This window comes from Tetranychus urticae, chromosome 2, assembly GCF_039701765.1.
Source record: "Tetranychus urticae isolate SD_2017Ah chromosome 2, NJAU_TeUrti_SD_1.0, whole genome shotgun sequence".
NCBI lineage: Eukaryota > Metazoa > Arthropoda > Arachnida > Trombidiformes > Tetranychidae > Tetranychus > Tetranychus urticae.
Genome location: NC_142959.1, coordinates 4,291,985 through 4,309,490, shown reverse-complemented (window position 1 = coordinate 4,309,490; position 17,506 = coordinate 4,291,985). Strand labels below are relative to the sequence as shown.

At 30.3% G+C, this 17,506-nt stretch overlaps 1 long non-coding RNA gene across 1 annotated transcript; it reads right to left on the bottom strand.

Moving 5' to 3' along the window:
• Positions 1 to 896: 896 nt before the first annotated feature.
• Positions 897 to 2,700, bottom strand: LOC149093728 (uncharacterized). Its single transcript, XR_016199016.1, has 3 exons — positions 2,243 to 2,700; positions 1,382 to 1,521; positions 897 to 1,238 (listed from the first exon to the last, which is right to left on the bottom strand). It is a non-coding gene; the product is annotated as an uncharacterized LOC149093728 (long non-coding RNA).
• Between the last annotated feature and the right edge of the window lie 14,806 nt (positions 2,701 to 17,506).

Sequence of the window (17,506 nt, the reverse complement as noted above, 5' to 3'; positions counted from 1 at the left end):
TTACTAGTCTAACAAATCAAATACAGCTGATGAAAATTAAATTTCAAATGATCCATAAATGTCAAAGTTTATAATTTGAGACATCGAAAGTTTGCTTTTTTATCAGTTGTATTTGCATAAAAACTCGATAAACTTGAATCCAGATTAAGAAAATGAATCCAATGATGTCCGAAAAATTATTCTAGCCGGAACTGATTCAGTAAAATTTTGATAAAGTGTATAATAACTGTGCCTCGAACTATCATGCGTCAAAATTGTGGCTGAACTGAGTTGATTCTAGGAAAAAAATTACTCAGCGTAAAAGTCCTAATTCAACTATAACGACGAAAAATAGGAAATGTAACTTCAGAATTCATATATCTGAGAAATTTATGAAAAAAGGCTACGAAAAAATCTGCATCTCGTGAACAATAACATTGAGAGAGGGGGAAATTTTTTTGTTATTCAGGTTGATTGTTTATTGTTGGACCAGAATTTTATGTAAAACTTTGTTATTTGAGATAAAATAGAGAAAGCCGGCTTTTTAGCGTTTTGTTCACCATATTGCAACCACTCAACCTAACACATCAATCAAATCAAATAAATCAAATAGCATTACTTTTAAAAGAGAATTTTCGCAACAAATTTTGCACATAATTGTACATTACTCCAAGCCCAACAAATCATGTGTGCAATCAAATTTCCTTAATTTCTAAATGATAATTTAATAGACAAGGTTAATTTATTTTGTTCCGCCAGCAACAGAGGGAGGTTAAGTATGAGTCAAGTACAAGATTTGAGAATAGCAATAAACTTTTCTAACAAGAGATGGAGATAGCTATACATTTATGCTGTCAGCAACCATAATAAAAGCAGATTTAAAACTAAATAAATAACATTTCAATTAGAACCAGAAATTAATGAAAATAGAATAAGCAATTTTATTGTTTCATTCTTGTTTCTCATTTAATATACACTGTATTTACATTTCAAGTGAATAATTTACAATTGTAAGTATCTAACCAAGAAGTGAGCAATGTTAAACAAAATAAAATAAATTGTTGTTTCAGCTTTTTGTTGAATTGCTAAATTAACACAATCCAATAAACTGCTTTTCATTTCTCGAATCGGCATTTTTTTAGGTGAATCAGGGGTCAGTTGACATTCAGTTTTATCTGGCATATTGACTATTGATTTACCTTCATCACGAACCCATTCACTGAACCATACCAGACCACAATGGCAGACAAACGGATTATCTGGTAAATTGGGAAAACAAAATGAAATGGATTTAAAGAAATTAAAAAACAAATGAATCACAAAACAAACTGGATAACCAAACAATTGTTAACATTGAACATTAAATTAAATGTCAGTTTAATTTGTTCATATTGAAACTTACCATGTAAATCAAGGACTTTAAGTGAATCAATGATTGGATAAAAAGTTTCATGAGAAAGTTTAATCAATTGATTAGAATCCAAATAAAGCCACTCGAGTGATATTAACTTGTCAAAAGCACCAGTTTCAATTATTTTTATCCTAAAGGAGAAGGAAAAGAAAAAAATTAAGAACAAAATATTCATTGAAAGCAAATAAAGTTTCTATTAGCATCATGTTCCAAAGGTAAAGGTTAATAGCAAGAGATGAAAAACAGTAAAATCTGTATCTCCATTGATTCCTTATGTTCACCAAACAATCTTGAGACAATCAAATACTAATCAACACGGAAATTAAAGCAATGCATAAACATCTCATCCTTCAAGCACTTGAACATTAACATCTGTTACGATTTAATATGAATAGGAAATTCAACTTCAGAAAATTGAATCATAAACTTTCACCCAATTAAAAAGTTAAGAACAAAACTGGATTCTAAATTCAATTGGTCGAATAGTATTGCTATTCAAATAAATTGAAGCATTTAATACTCAAATTATTTACACCTTTGTTTTTCTATCATGGTTGAGCAACAATGAATTCATTTGAAAGCTATCATTAACAATAAAATGTAAAAATGAGTTAGTCTTACATTATAAAAATACTTATATTACAATAATTAAAGAATGAAAAACGAAGTTTCTTTGAATAATGAATAATGATGAAAATATAATAGTAATAATAAAAATAACAAAAGAAAAGAAAACTTTTTTCAATATGAATATTATTCTGGATTTACCATGTTGTTGATGATGTTAATTGTCAATTGTTAACATTGAACATTAAATTAAAAGTCAGTTTCATTTGTTCATATTGAACTTACCATGTAAATCAAGGACTTTAAGTGAATCAATGATTGGATAAAAAGTTTCATGAGAAAGTTTAATCAGTTGATTAGAATCCAAATAAAGCCACTCGAGTGATATCAACTTGTCAAAAGCACCAGTTTCAATTATTTTTATCCTAAAGGAGAAGGAAAAGAAAAAAATTAAGAACAAAATATTCATTGAAAGCAAATAAAGTTTCTATTAGCATCATGTTCCAAAGGTAAAGGCTAATAGCAAGAGATGAAAAACAGTAAAATCTGTATCTCCATTGATTCCTTATGTTCACCAAACAATCTTGAGACAATCAAATACTAATCAACACGGAAATTAAAGCAATGCATAAACATCTCATCCTTCAAGCACTTGAAATTTAATATCTGTTACGATTTAATATGAATAGGAAATTCAAATTCAGGATTCTAAATTCAATAGGTCGAATAGTATTGCCATTCAAATAAATTGAAGCATTTAATACTCAAATTATTCACAGCTTTTCTCTCTATCACGATTGAGCAACAATGAAACCATTTGAAAACTATTATTAACATGAAATGTAGAACTAAGTTAGTCTTACATTATAAAAACAAGTGGAGCCCACGATCATGACTGATCGTAAATTTCTTTTCTCTACATAAAACAAACTCAACTTAATATTTAAAGACTCAAATTCTTGATTAAAACAATCGTAAATTTGAAAAACTAAATCAGATAAAATTATGTTTTACAGCTGAATCAAATAGTTTTCACTTTGAATTTGCATTTCATCAAAAACCTTCGATCAGAGAAATTTTTTTAATAACACGAAGCGTGCTAATCTGCGTGATAACTAAAACTCTTATTGCATTAAAGTTCATCAAGCCGCATACTCGAAATTCAAAATTGAAACACTCATTAATCATCCAAGGTAAAGCATAATTTCATTGGAATAACAAATATTTCTGTCATTACAATTTTTTGATTAGAATTTATTTTTACACTACCTGAACATATTTTTTTAGGAATTTTAGTTCTCATGGAGATCAAGTTTGACTTTTGAAAGCGATTACATCAAATACCTTAATCAAATCGGAGAAATCTTTTAATTACCCGATTGGTTACGACTCGTATGCTAAAAGTTCATCAAGCCACAACTCTTAACTCGAAAGGCAAGGCTGAGGCACATTTAATCATCAAACAGCCAACAGAAAAATCATTAAATCAAAAAATATTTGCTTTCTCAATGCTTTTGTGTACTGATTTTTTTTACTGCCACCCTGAACAGCATTTTCTTAGAAATCTGAGTTTCCTAGAGAGTTTACACTCTCAAAGGGATTTACTCAAACAACCTCGATCAGAGGAATTCTTTTAATACACGAAGCGTGCTAATTCGTGTATTAACTCTAACTCTTATTGTACCGAAAGTTTATCAAATCACAACTTTTAACGCGAAATTCAAAGTCAAGAAACTTATTCATCATCTGAATAGTGTTGCCCTTCAGACCACCTAAACATTCCTACTTCCGAAGTTGAGACACATATAAATCATTAAACAGTAAACAGTAACTTCATCAAATTAAAATAAAAAATTATTATCATTCATTATTATTATTATATTCATCATTATTATCATAAAAAATATTTGCTGTCTTCCACAATGTCTTTTTTCAAAGCCACCCTAAACAGGATTTTCTTAGGAATCTGAGTTTCTAGAAAGCTTAAGGTTTAACTTTTAAAGAGATTCCATCAAACACCTTCGATCAGAGGAGTTTTCTACCACTATTTTAATCTATTTTACACGCCCTAATCGTAAACATACACCACATCCACCAAATCAAACATCAGCGCTTTTGACAGAAATTTTTCTCAAAATGTTGTCCGTTCCTTTCATCCACCACTTTAGCATGGCTTTTTTTCACCATACTTTCCACCTTTTACTCCATATTTTGCATCACTTTTTCAACACTTTTTTACCGTATTGTTACCACGTAATCTAAAACATCCACCATATCCACTAATTCAAACTCCATCACTTTTTGAAGAGAATTTTCGCGCAAAAATTGACCACCACTTTCATCCACCAATCTAGAGTAGCTTTTAGCACCAAATTTTTCCACCTCTTTTCATTGTATTGTCCACCACTTTTATCAACCACTTTTTTACTGTCCTTTCACCATACTCCCCATCATATTGTCTACCACCCAGTCTAACACATCCACCAAATCAAAATTAAAATGCTTTCAAGACTCAGACATAACAAGTGCCAGATTAAGTGACCTGTTGTACAGAAACTCCATTTTAAAACCCTCCATTATTCAGTATTTTTTCAAAACAAGTGATCAAAACAGAAAATGCTTTTCAATTGTTCAAATGTTGGTCAACTTTACAATCAAGATAGTTAACCTTGACTTTGAATGTTCAATTGAAACATCAAAGTGATTAATCAATAATTAAATGTTTAAACTTTAATCAAACTGACTTTTAGCTATAACTTTTGATTAGCTTCCCTTGCACCTTGTAATTAATCTGAAAGCTTTCATCATCGAAATGCTGTTTAAATAATTATCTTGAAAAGAAAAGCAAATCTTGAGACTAACCTTTTCAGGATAAAGGCTACAGTGGAAGGAATGGTTGTTAAGAATGATAATTTTCAGCTATTCTTACGCTTTACTCCAAGTAAATTATCTCTATTTAGTAATTGGTTTCATTAGGTTGAACCAAGAAGACGAAATTGATGATAATGATGATCATTATCATATTAATTATTAGATAATTACATTAATAAGACTTCAATTGAAGCTGGTTTTGTTGAGTAAAAAAAGAAATGCCAATGAAATTATTGAATAAGCAAACAGAAATGCTCTTCATTGGTGAAACCTTTTTCCATCAATAATATTGATCAACTGGTAAACTGTTTTACTGATTATTCATTTTCATCTTGATTCGCGATCAAATTCATTAAATTAGACAGTTTAAAAGCTAATTATAATTTCAGTTTTAATCTCAATTGTTCTTTTAGCAAAAAAGAAAATGAAAGTTACATTGACTTAAGATATTGATTTTTACTCATGAAAATCACGAGAAGAAAAACTTGAAAAGAAAATGTTTTCACAAGAATCAATTTCTCTTAGTTTTCATATGTTATCATGAATATCATCATGTTCATCATCACCCTTTCTTAGTACAAATTTCAAGAGAAATTGACTTTTCATTCACTAATGATTATGATTCTCATGAAACCATATTTTGAAGTATTTTTATTATTAGCTTCTAGAGTGAAATTGAAAAGTTTGAGTGATTTGAAAATGTTTCATTTGATGAATGCGATCACAAAGTTGGTTATTCATTTGGAAAACTTTTCCTCTTTTCCCGATAACGGTGCTTTAATACGCATTTTCATGCTACTTCGTGGTCTCACTCAGATAACATTAGTCCCAATGAAATCTCACTAGAAATCAAATAATTTGCTTTTACGTTTTTGCTTAGTTGCAAACCTTCCGTTTCAAGAATCATTTTCATCTTGGGAATTGTTGATATCAATATGAACATCATCAACAACATGGTGAATCCAGAATAATATTCATATTGAGAAATGTTTTCTTTTCTTTTGTTATTTTTATTATTACTATTTTGATCATTATTCATTATTCAAAGTAACTTCGTTTTTCTTTCTTTAATTATTGTAATACAGCCGCGAAAGAAAAGTTTGACATAGTTACCATTAACTTAGCGCATATACAATCGTATCTAAGCACAATCAGCAAATCAATCTCTAACAGTATCGTTGTTGTTTAATTGTTTGACCATCGATTGACATTTATTGTAAATTTTTATCACACTTAAGGTAATCTCTCTTACCTGATTACATATCCTAAGACCATCGATAGTCAAACAATTAAACAACAACGATACTGTTAGAGATTGATTTGCTGATTGTGCTTAGATACGATTGTATATGCGCTAAGTTAATGGTAACTATGTCAAACTTTTCTTTCGCGGCTGTATAGATATCTATACATCTATACATCTATACAATATATAAAGTCAAAACATGAAATTTTTGCGTAAAGATTGTGGCCAAACTAAAAGGATTCTAAATTCAATTGGTCGAATTGTATTGCTATTTCAATAAATTGGAGCATTTAATACTCAAATTATTCACAGCTTTGTTTTTCTATCATGGTTGAGCAACAATAAAAATAACAAAAGAAAAGAAAACATTTTTCAATATGAATATTATTCTGGATTTACCATGTTGTTGATGATGTTCATATTGATATCAATATTCCCAAGATGAAAATGATTCTTGAAACGAAAGGTTTGCAAAGAAGCAAAAACGTAAAAGCAAATTATTTGATTTCTCATGAGATTTCATTGGGACTAATGTTATGTGAATGAGACCACGAAGTAGCATGAAAATGCGTATTAAAACACCGTTATCGGGATAAGAGTTGAAAAGCTTTCCAAATAAATAACCAACTTTGTAATTGCATTCATCAAATGAAACATTTTCAAATCACTCAAACTTTTCAATTTCATTCTCGAAGCTAATAATGAAATACTTCGAAATATTGTTTCATGAAAATCATAATCGTTGATGAAAGAAAAGTCAATTTCTACATGTATTTGTATTAAAATTGGTGCTACAAAAGGGTGATGATGAACATGATGATATTCATGATAACATTTGTAAAACTAAGAGAAAATTGATTCTTGTGGAAACATTTTCTTTTCAAGTTCTTCTTCTCATCATTTTCATGAGTAAAAATCAATATCTTAAGTCAATGTAACTTATATTTTCTTTTTTCAAAGAACAATTGAGATTAAAACTGGAATTATAATTAGCTTTTAAACTGTCTAATTTAATGAATTTGATCGCGAATCAAGATGAAAATGAATAATCAGTAAAACAGTTTACCAGTTGATCAATATTATTGATGGAAAAAGGTTTCACCAATGAAGAGCATTTCTGTTTGCTTATTCAATAGTTTCATTGACATTTCTTTTTTTACTCAACAAAATCAGCTTCAATTGAAGTCTTATTAATGTAATTATCTAATAATTAATATGATAATGATCATCATTATCATCGATTTCGTCTTCTTGGTTCAACCTAATGAAACCAATTACTAAATAGAGATAATTTACTTGGAGTAAAGCGTAAGAATAGCTGAAAATTATCATTCTTAACAACCATTCCTTCCACTGTAACCTTTATCCAGAAAAGGTAAGTCTCAAGATTTGCTTTGCTTTTCAAGATAATTATTTAAACAACATTTCGATGATGAAAGCTTTCAGATTAATTACAAGTTGCAAGGGAAGCTAATCAAAAGTTGTAGCTAAAAGTCAGTTTGATTAAAGTTTAAACATTTAATCATTGATTAATCACTTTGATGTTGAACATTCAAGGTCAAGGTTAACTACATCTTGATTGTAAATTTGGACATTTTAACAATTGAAAAGCATTTTCAGTTTTCATCACTTGTTTTGAAAAAAGATTGAATAATGGAGGGTTTTGAAATGGAGTTTATTTGCGAGTTGATGAGTGACGATTTCATTCAATTTTGATTTGATAACGTCATTAATCAACCAAATGATTTGATCAAAGGTTCAGTGATAAAGGTTTTCACTTGGTTTAATAATCACCAATGATATTGTTGATCAGCAATCTTGCAGAGAGGCTCAAAATCAATCCAAGTGGAAGAAAAAAGATTTCAACTCTGAATTTCCTTTACTTCTTTTTCCTCATGAATAACTTTCAAGTTAATGAAAATTTGATTTACTTTCAATTGCTGATCAAGTTGTAAACATTGACCGATTGATAATCATCTGAAAAGATATTCGAGTGTCAAAAGGTCAACAAACTGATTAAACAAATCGAAGCCCATTTATTTGTATAAAGATTGGAATCTTGAAATTAACAATAAATCCCAACCTAAAACTATTGGTCCATTTGTCCGGTCTAAAAATCTCTCTTACTAACGATTTTCAGAAAAATCGAGTTCAAAGTTTCAACTTTCAGTATGTCAGGTCAATTAAATCTGGCTCTTGTATTTCTGAGTCTTCAAAGTACTTTTTTAAGTAACAAATGCTTGAAGAGTTAATAGAGAATACTCAAAATTCAAAGTTTTTGTGCAACTTGAGTTAGATTTTGATGATTTTCGATAAAACAAAAATAACTCTCAGAACAATTGAAGAGAATTGTTTTTTTTACTATAAATTCGTATATTAAAATGGTCCAGACATGATTAAGATTTAACAGAACCGTTTTTTAAAGAAGGTAAAGCATTCAATTTGTTTATTTCATTTGCTCTTAAGTATTAATAAATGTCACCATTACCGGTGCATAAATTATTTGCGTTTTCACCCAACCTTCCTCATTAGTCAGCCTTTAAACGCATTATATTAAAATGTCGCATTTGTGCAAACATACAAACAGTTAACCATTTCAATGACAGTTTATATTTCGAATGCACAAGTCATTGAAATCAAATGAAACTTCATAGCCAGACTCGATGGAAGTATAAAAGACGAATATTTGCATTGAAACGATATTAGTTTTGAATTTACTTTTGCTTACAACTTGTATTTTTCTGTTGATTGTGGTCAATTGTGAAAAGTTAAAATGAATTCAATGCAACTTGTTACTGTTATCTTCTTCATTGCTCTTATTGCCTCGTTTAACTTTGTTTCAGCTCATACATATACCGATGCAAACGGTACTCTTCACGTTGATGAATGCGCTTTATTCGGGTAAACCGAATGCTCTTCATAACTGGAAAAGCGAATGTTTATTAGTGTTACATAATATTTTTACAAGAACATGAATAGATTATATGTTGAAAAATTAATCATTTTATCTGAATAAAGGGCATGTAAGCCATTTCAACTCGATGACAATTCTACATTTATTTCATCTCCATTGTTATTTTTTCAATTTCGCACCTCAGAAAATTTTGTATTTTTTCTTTTCTTTACGATAATTAATGATAGACGGCTAATTAGACAAAAATCAAAGCTTTGATCTTTATTTCAAAATATAAATCTTATTCATTCGGTCGAAAACGGATCTATCAAATTGGCTTACAATTTTTTCGTTATCGGTGAAAAAATTTGTTTTCATTAACGAGGATTACCTCGATTTTGAATGTAACTGTATCGAAATCGTCAACGGTAAAAATTTAACTGTTGAATCACTCGATTAATTGCGAATTTTTTTCTAAAATGGACTTTAAATGAGCTCTTTTTAAAAATAGTTTGCCAAATTCATGTTAAAAACACAGAGAAATTGAGATACGACAAAAAGCTGAAACTCTCGCAACCTATTTCACCTATAGTAAGGTCAATTAAAGTTTTGGCCTCCTTAGGACACAATATAAGAATCAGCATTAAAAAAGACAGAATTGAGCAAAAGTTTGGATCCATGCGAAAAATTTTGACGAATTTATTAAATACAATAGAAAAAAACATTTGCGCAAAAGGTTTTTGCCGGATTCAAACAAGAACTCAGATTATTCAGTAGAAAAGGAATATTTTCATGCATCAAATGAGAATTATTGATTTTTAGACTTGTATCTATTCTAATTTTCTTAAAAAAATAATTCAATCATATTGCAATTAAGCTTCAAAAATGCGGACTCTACTAACAGGTCGCCCTTTAGTTCCTGTTGAAGTTAACAGTTAACAATGAACAGTATTGTTGTCCATTCACAATTAGAGCAATTAATACATTTATCTATCCTTTACGATTATCCTTGATTTTACTTGATTTCATTATTACATTATTAAAGTTAGTCTTGATTACTCCGTTCAAGTGTTCATGATTAAACCAATACAGTCTAAACGAAATATTTAACTGGTTATGGGCTCATCGTGCTTCGTTTATTAGTTGCGTTTAAAGGTATTGTTTTATTTATCATTGACGAAACCTATTTACACCATGGAAGATTCAAAATCTATATCAATTGAAAAATTAAACCAGGAAAATTGGGTTAACTGGAAATTCAAGATCAAGTTGAACTGTGAAGACTTAGATTTGTGGAATATTCTTACTGGTGACGAGAAAGGTGGTAAGTTGAACGGTCAACAGTTGACTGCTTTTGTTAAGAAGCAGAAGAAGTTGATGAGATTGATTGCTCTTAATGTCGAGGATCAGTTTTCAACCCTCATCATAGACTCGAAAGATCCAAGAGCTGCTTGGATTAGTCTTCGCGAAAATTTTGAGAAAATTTGTCTTGCAAATCAGTTCAATTTACGGAAACAATTATTGAATATCAAATATATATCTGGGGATATGGTCAAGCATATTAATACTCTTATTGATTTGAAGCAAAAATTGGAAGCTATCAATCAGACTGTCAGTGATAATGACATGGTTATTGCATTACTTCAAAGTTTACCGAGTACATATGAAACTCTGATTGTTTCCCTTGAATCTCAATTCGGTTCATCAAAAATTGACTTCAATTTTGTTAAAGGTCGTGTTCTCGAGGAGTATAATCGTAAGCTAAACCTTGATATAGCAAATAATGATAGTCAGATTGCTTTGCTAACCAGTAAATTGAGTATCAACAACAACAACAAGAAGCAAATAAAGGCAATTAATGCTAATAAATTAAGACAAAAGCGCTTTGGAAAGTGCAATTATTGTAAGCAAAAAGGTCATTGGGCTCGAGAGTGTAAAAAGAAACAGAATGACGAAGATAAGATGAAAGATGCTTCTGATTCTGTTAACGTTTCAGCACTAATGGTTAATACTGGAACTAACCATGTTGATCAATGGTATATTGACTCTGGTGCTTCTTCTCACATGGTTAACAATCTTAAATGGTTTTCTGATTTCAAGTATATTGAAAATGTACCAATTACACTTGCAGATGACAGTAAAATTAATGCTATTGGTATTGGTACAGTAACATTGAAAATTGAAACAACTGGTGGTATCAATGTTATTAATCTAATGAATACTTATTACATTCCTAAATTGGGTAAGAATCTATTGTCAATGTCAGCTGCAAGTGCAAATGGTGCTAAGATTTTGATTGAAGCTGGATATTGTTCGATAAAAAATGGTAAAATCGGTTATTGATTGAAGCAAAGTTGATTAATGGTTTATATCAGATCAAAAATATTGTAAACTCTTCTGGTCAACAAGAAAACCATTTGAAGAGTCAACCTCTAAGTCATCTGAGTGTCTTGACTTAATTCATAGCGACATTTGTGGTCCTATGCCAGTTGAGTCAATTGGTGGTAATAAATATTTTCGAACGTTTATTGATGACTTCAGTAAGAAGACATTTGTTTATTTGATGGCGAAAAGAGATCAATCTCAAAGTATTATTATCAAGTTCTTGAAGCGAGTTGGGAATATTAAAAACAAAAATGTAAAAGTATTACGTACAGACGGAGCGAAAGAGTTCATTGCTAAAGAGGTTGAAGATTATTTATTACTCAAAGGTATTCAACATCAGCTTTCTGTTCGTTATTCACCTCAGCAAAATGGTGTAGCAGAACGAATGAATCGTACAATAATGGAAACTGTTCGTTGTATGTTACATGATGCTAATATGACAGATGAATTTTGGGGTGAAGCTGTTGATACAACAGTTTATCTTATCAATCGTAGACCTAACTCAAGCATCGAATTTAAAATACCTGAAGAAATTTGGTCAGGTAAACCTATTGATTTTAGTAAAATAAAGATCTTTGGCTGTTATTGTTACGTTCATGTACCGAAAGAACTTAGAAATAAGTTAGAATCAAAAACACGTAAATGTATTTTTCTTGGTTACCTTGAGAATCAAAAGGCATTTAAAGTTTGGGATGAAGCTGAAGGAAAGTTGATAGTAACTAGAGATGTTGTGTTCAATGATGATATCGTTGATAATTATACTGATTCAGCTAACTTGTCCGAGCACCAAAATACAATTGTTAAACCACCTTCATCAATGCTTGAACTTAATAACAGACAAGACAAAAATATTTGGTTAAAAGCAGCTCAACAAGAAATGGATTCATTGATTGCTAACAAAACATGGGAATTGGTTGATCATCAGGATGAAATGAATGTAATTGATTGTCGTTGGGTATTTACTTACAAGTTGAATAGTGATGGTTCGATCAATCGAGCTAAGGCAAGATTGGTTGCAAAAGGCTTCAAGCAAATTCCATTTGTTGACTATGATGAGACCTTTTCACCAGTTAGCAAGTTCACATCTATTCGAGCTGTACTTTGTATTGCAATGGTAAAACAAATGACCTTAATCCAAATGGATGTAAAAACTGCTTTCCTCAATGGTGAACTAACTGAAACTGTGTACATGAAACAGCCCGATGGTTTTGTACAAGATGAAGGTAAAGTTTGTAAATTGAGAAAAAGTATTTATGGATTGAAACAAGCAGCATTGGTTTGGTTTAAAGAAGTTGATGGAACTTTGAAAAGTATTGGTTTTACCAATTTGAACAATGATACTTGTATATTCAGGCGAAAACGTGAATCAGATGAAATCTTCATAATACTTTATGTCGATGATCTTCTTGCCATTGGATCGAACGAAAAATGTTTGGTTGAATTGAAAAATCAACTTAATCTTAAGTTCGATATGACAATTATTGCAAATATTGAACAATTTCTCGGCATTAACATGAAGTGGGACAGAAAAGAAAGTGTCATTTATCTATTTCAAGAACGAAATATTAATGAGATACTTGACAAATTTCAAATGACTCAATGTAAGAGTGTTAAGACTCCATATGATGGTAACATTAATATTGCTCAAACTGAACCTAAAAATCTAACCCAAAACGAATCGTTTGTTACTCGTTATCAAAGTGCTACTGGTTCTTTGAATTATCTAGTAACCTGTACAAGACCAGACTTGGCCATTATTGTTAGTATTTTATCCCAATTTAACTCGAAACCAGAAGAACATCATTGGTCAGCAGTTAAAAGAGTGTTTCGATATTTGAAGTCAACTGCAAAATTAGGAATAAAACTAGGGAATAATAAATGCATGTTTAATTTAGAAGGTTTTGCCGATTCAGATTTGGGTGGTGATAAGATCGACAGAAAATCATTTACTGGGTATTTGTTCAGACTCAATGGTAATCCGATTTCATGGAGTAGCAAAAAGCAAGCAACTGTAGCTTTATCAACTACAGAAGCAGAGTACATGGCGCTAACTGCAGCAACAAAAGAGGCAATCTGGTTGATGAGGATGCTTAATGAATTGGGTATAGATATTGATATTGTTGAATTATTTGGTGATAATCAAGGAGCATTGAAGTTAGCTAAAAATCCTATTTATCATTCAAGAACGAAACATATTGATATTCAGTATCATTTCATTAGACAAGCAGTAGAAAGTAAATTCATCAATCTTAATTATATTTCTTCAGCTGATAACTTAGCTGACCTTCTGACTAAACCATTACCTGGACCAAGATTCATGAACTTATCAACAGAAGTTTTATGGACAGTTGATTGAAACTCGTTGTGAAATGACAACAAGGGTGGCTGTTGAAGTTAACAGTTAACAATGAACAGTATTGTTGTCCATTCACAATTAGAGCAATTAATACAATTATCTATCCTTTACGATTATCCTTGATTTTACTTGATTTCATTATTACATTATTAAAGTTAGTCTTGATTACTCCGTTCAAGTGTTCATGATTAAACCAATACAGTCTAAACGAAATATTTAACAGTTCCATAACTAATTTACAATATCATTCAATCACTCGACTATTTTTCATCGTTTTTAATCATTTTTAGAAACCAATATCTTTTTTTTGTGTCTATTTGACGCTTGTAGCAAGGCGATAAATTTTACCAAAAATAAAAATATACGAGTTTTTCCGCCCAATTTAACTGGATCATGCTCAACACTCTGAAGATAAAGTCTCCGCGACAGTTTCCAGAATATGAGAAGAGAACGTCTTGAAAATCCTGTCCTGAGGGTTTCAAACTTGAAATGCAAACATCTCTAACACATTCAATTCTTGAGTTATCACAGAAAAAATGAATTGTGAATTCGCACACTAATCTGTACTAAGCCGTCTACAGACTGTAGATTATGATTGAAAAATGAAAAAAGTTTAAATTTTTTTTTGCTTATTTGGTTGAAAAGGAAAGGAGCGAAAAAACTTTTTTTCCCAAGTTTTTGACTCTTTAATGTCTATTACGAGTAACAACTCGAAAATGAATGAAAGACGATTTACAAAGTTTTCAACAGAAATTTTTCTGAGCATTTCTTTGATACACATTGGTTGGCTTTTTTTGTAAGTTACTGGTCAACTTTTACCAAAAAGAAAGATAAATGAATTTTTCCATTTAATCCTCATTTATCTGGACAATACTTAACACTCTTAAGATAAAACCTCTCGACAGTTTTCAGAATATCGGTAAAGGGTCAAAACAGCGAAAGCAAAATAGCGAAAAAACTTTTCCAAGTTTTTGATTCTTTAATGTTAACTGCGAGTAACAACTTGAAAATGAATGAAAGGCGATTTACAAAGGTTTCAACAAAAATTATCCTGAGCATTCCTTTGATGCACATTGGTTGACTTTTTCTAGCCTGAAAATTATTCTAGCCTGAACTGCTTCAGTAAAATTTCGAAAAAGGGTATAATAACTGTACCTCGATCTATCATCATCGATTTTTCCATAGCATATTTTAATTACAATCGCAGCTTATTGAGTTGTAGGCTATCAAATTTTAGCAACATTTGTATCACTTGCATTGAAAATTCTGCCTGCATTAAAACCAAAAAATTGAATCGTAAAATGGATTATCAGAAATCATTCATATCAAGAAAGCAATGGTAAGTAAGAATGTTTTTATGAGTATTTGGTGTCAAAGCTCTAACCTTTAACATTGACTTACAGGATTAGTCTAGATTTGGTAGCATTCGAGTTGAAATTAGAAATGCACTCTTCAACGTTCGAAACACGATTTTATTTAACTAGTTGAAAAGTCGCTGTGTTGAGCTAATAGACGCAGAAGACAGACGAATTGAGTTTATTTGACGCTCGGTTGACTTAAAGTAACCTGAATTCAAGATTTTGAAGACTAAATAAAATTTGTGCTCGATTTGAAATGAAATTCAGCTATGATGAATGATTGCACTTCTCAAAGTCGCTACGAAAAATATTTAATGTCAATTGAATAAATAATGTCAGGTCAAGCCAATTTTTTGTAATCTGAAAGCAGTTTGTTTAAATGATTAATGATCTTCACGATCTTATTGTTAAAAAATTTTTCTTGCGATAGTGAAAAAATCTAAAGCCGATTTGACCGATTCATTTTTACCGAATAAATATTTCTATTTGATAACGAGCAAAGCTTGATTTTAGCCTAATTAGCTCGTGAGGAAAGGCACAACCAATAAATCAAAATTAGAGCAAATAACTGTTGACCGATTATTGACCGTAACAAGCTGTCTACCATTGTATTTAATTTTCGTATAGAAAAGAAAAGATGTAAATTTTCTGTTGTGAGAAAATAGAAAAAATTCGAATGGAAATGGAATAAATGTGTTATATTCATCGAGTTAAAATGGTAACCTTTATTCAGATCAAACGAGTATTAAAACACATAATCTATTTATCTCATGTTCTTTTAACCATATTATAATATGTATTGATAAACATTCATTTCTTCAGTTATGAAGAGCATTCAGTTTACCGTAAAATGCATTCATTAATGTGAGGAATACCGTTTGCATCGGTGTAGTTATGAGCTGAAACAAAATTAAACGAGGCAATAAGAGCAATGAAGAAGATAACAGTAACAAGTTTCATTGAATTCATTTTAACTTTTCACAATTGTAACAATGAACGAAAAATTACAAGTTGTAAGCAGAAGTTAATTTCAAACTAATATCGTTTCAATGAAAATATCCGTCTTTTATACTGCCATCGAGTCTGGCGATGAAGTTTTGTTGTTTCATGCGATTTCAAAAACTCGTGCATTTGAAAAATTTAAATAAATTGTCATTGAAATGGTTAATTGAATATTTACACAAATGTGTCATTTTAACACAATGCATCCAATTGATGACTAATGACAAAGAGGAGTAAGATTTTGATAAAAATGCAAATTTTGCACCGATAATGATGACATTTACTTAAGAGCACATTTTCTTCTTGTTAACAATGAGTTAAAACATACCAAGTTAGAATGAATTCCAATCCTTCTCGAGCTCGTCATCTCTTCCTGGAAATCGTTAAAAATCATCTAACTATTGTTGAGCAGGATAAGATTTTTGATAAGTAATATCTTTACATGATGGTATTGATTAGCTCTGAGAAGTATCTAACGTTAACTAAGAACTAAGTTGTAAAATCTGAATTCGTCACCTTCGGTGGATTTTGGTTTGGGACTCGATTTTTCTTTTTTTATCGGTAGAATATTCGTTTTCGCCACGTCTTCTTTTGATATTTGTCCAATATTGATGCGGACCGCTTCTTCATATTCATTGAACTCTTGAATCAAAAATGTGACCAATTCTACAGCTTCTAAGTTTAAGAGACTCAAATCCGCAATGAAAAACCATCAACAAACTAAACAAAGTAAAAGAAGAAAAAACAATGAAATAAAATCTTGTTTTACAGATTAAAAAATTGAAATTTAAGTTTAAGGAAGCAACTCATATTAATTTTGTTTGTGAAGAAAAATCAACTGAGAAAACTAAAAAAGGGTTGTTACTAATTAAATAGATCTGTTTCATGATAACTCAAGAACTGAATATACTTTACAGAGTTGTTAACAAACAGTTTTATTATTAATAATAGAATGACCTCAATAACTCAAATGCTCATGAACTTTCATACTCTTTGTTTACATCTGTTTATAACCAAATTATTACAGTAAAGCTCGTTCGCTTGAGACATTTGGAGAAAATGAGCATGAAATAAATCACTAACAAATCATGTGTGCAAGCAAATTTCCTTAATTTGTAAATGATAATTCAATTGTTAAAGTTAATTGACAAGGTTGATTTATTTTGTTCTGTCAACAACAGAGGGAGGTTAAGTATGACACAAGTACAAGATTTGAAAATATTTGAGAATAGTGTAAAGAATTTTAAAACAATTTAATATAAGATTGGACTTTTAATTTTTGAAAAATCAAACTCAATAACAAAGAAATTACATCTTGAAAGTCAACTCTCACTCTCTTCTACAAATTTTCTACCCTTTTATATTGAAGATTACTGCTGAATCATTTCTGAAGCCTTTGCTCTCGTTACTGTTGTTAATTGATGAGCATGATATTGCA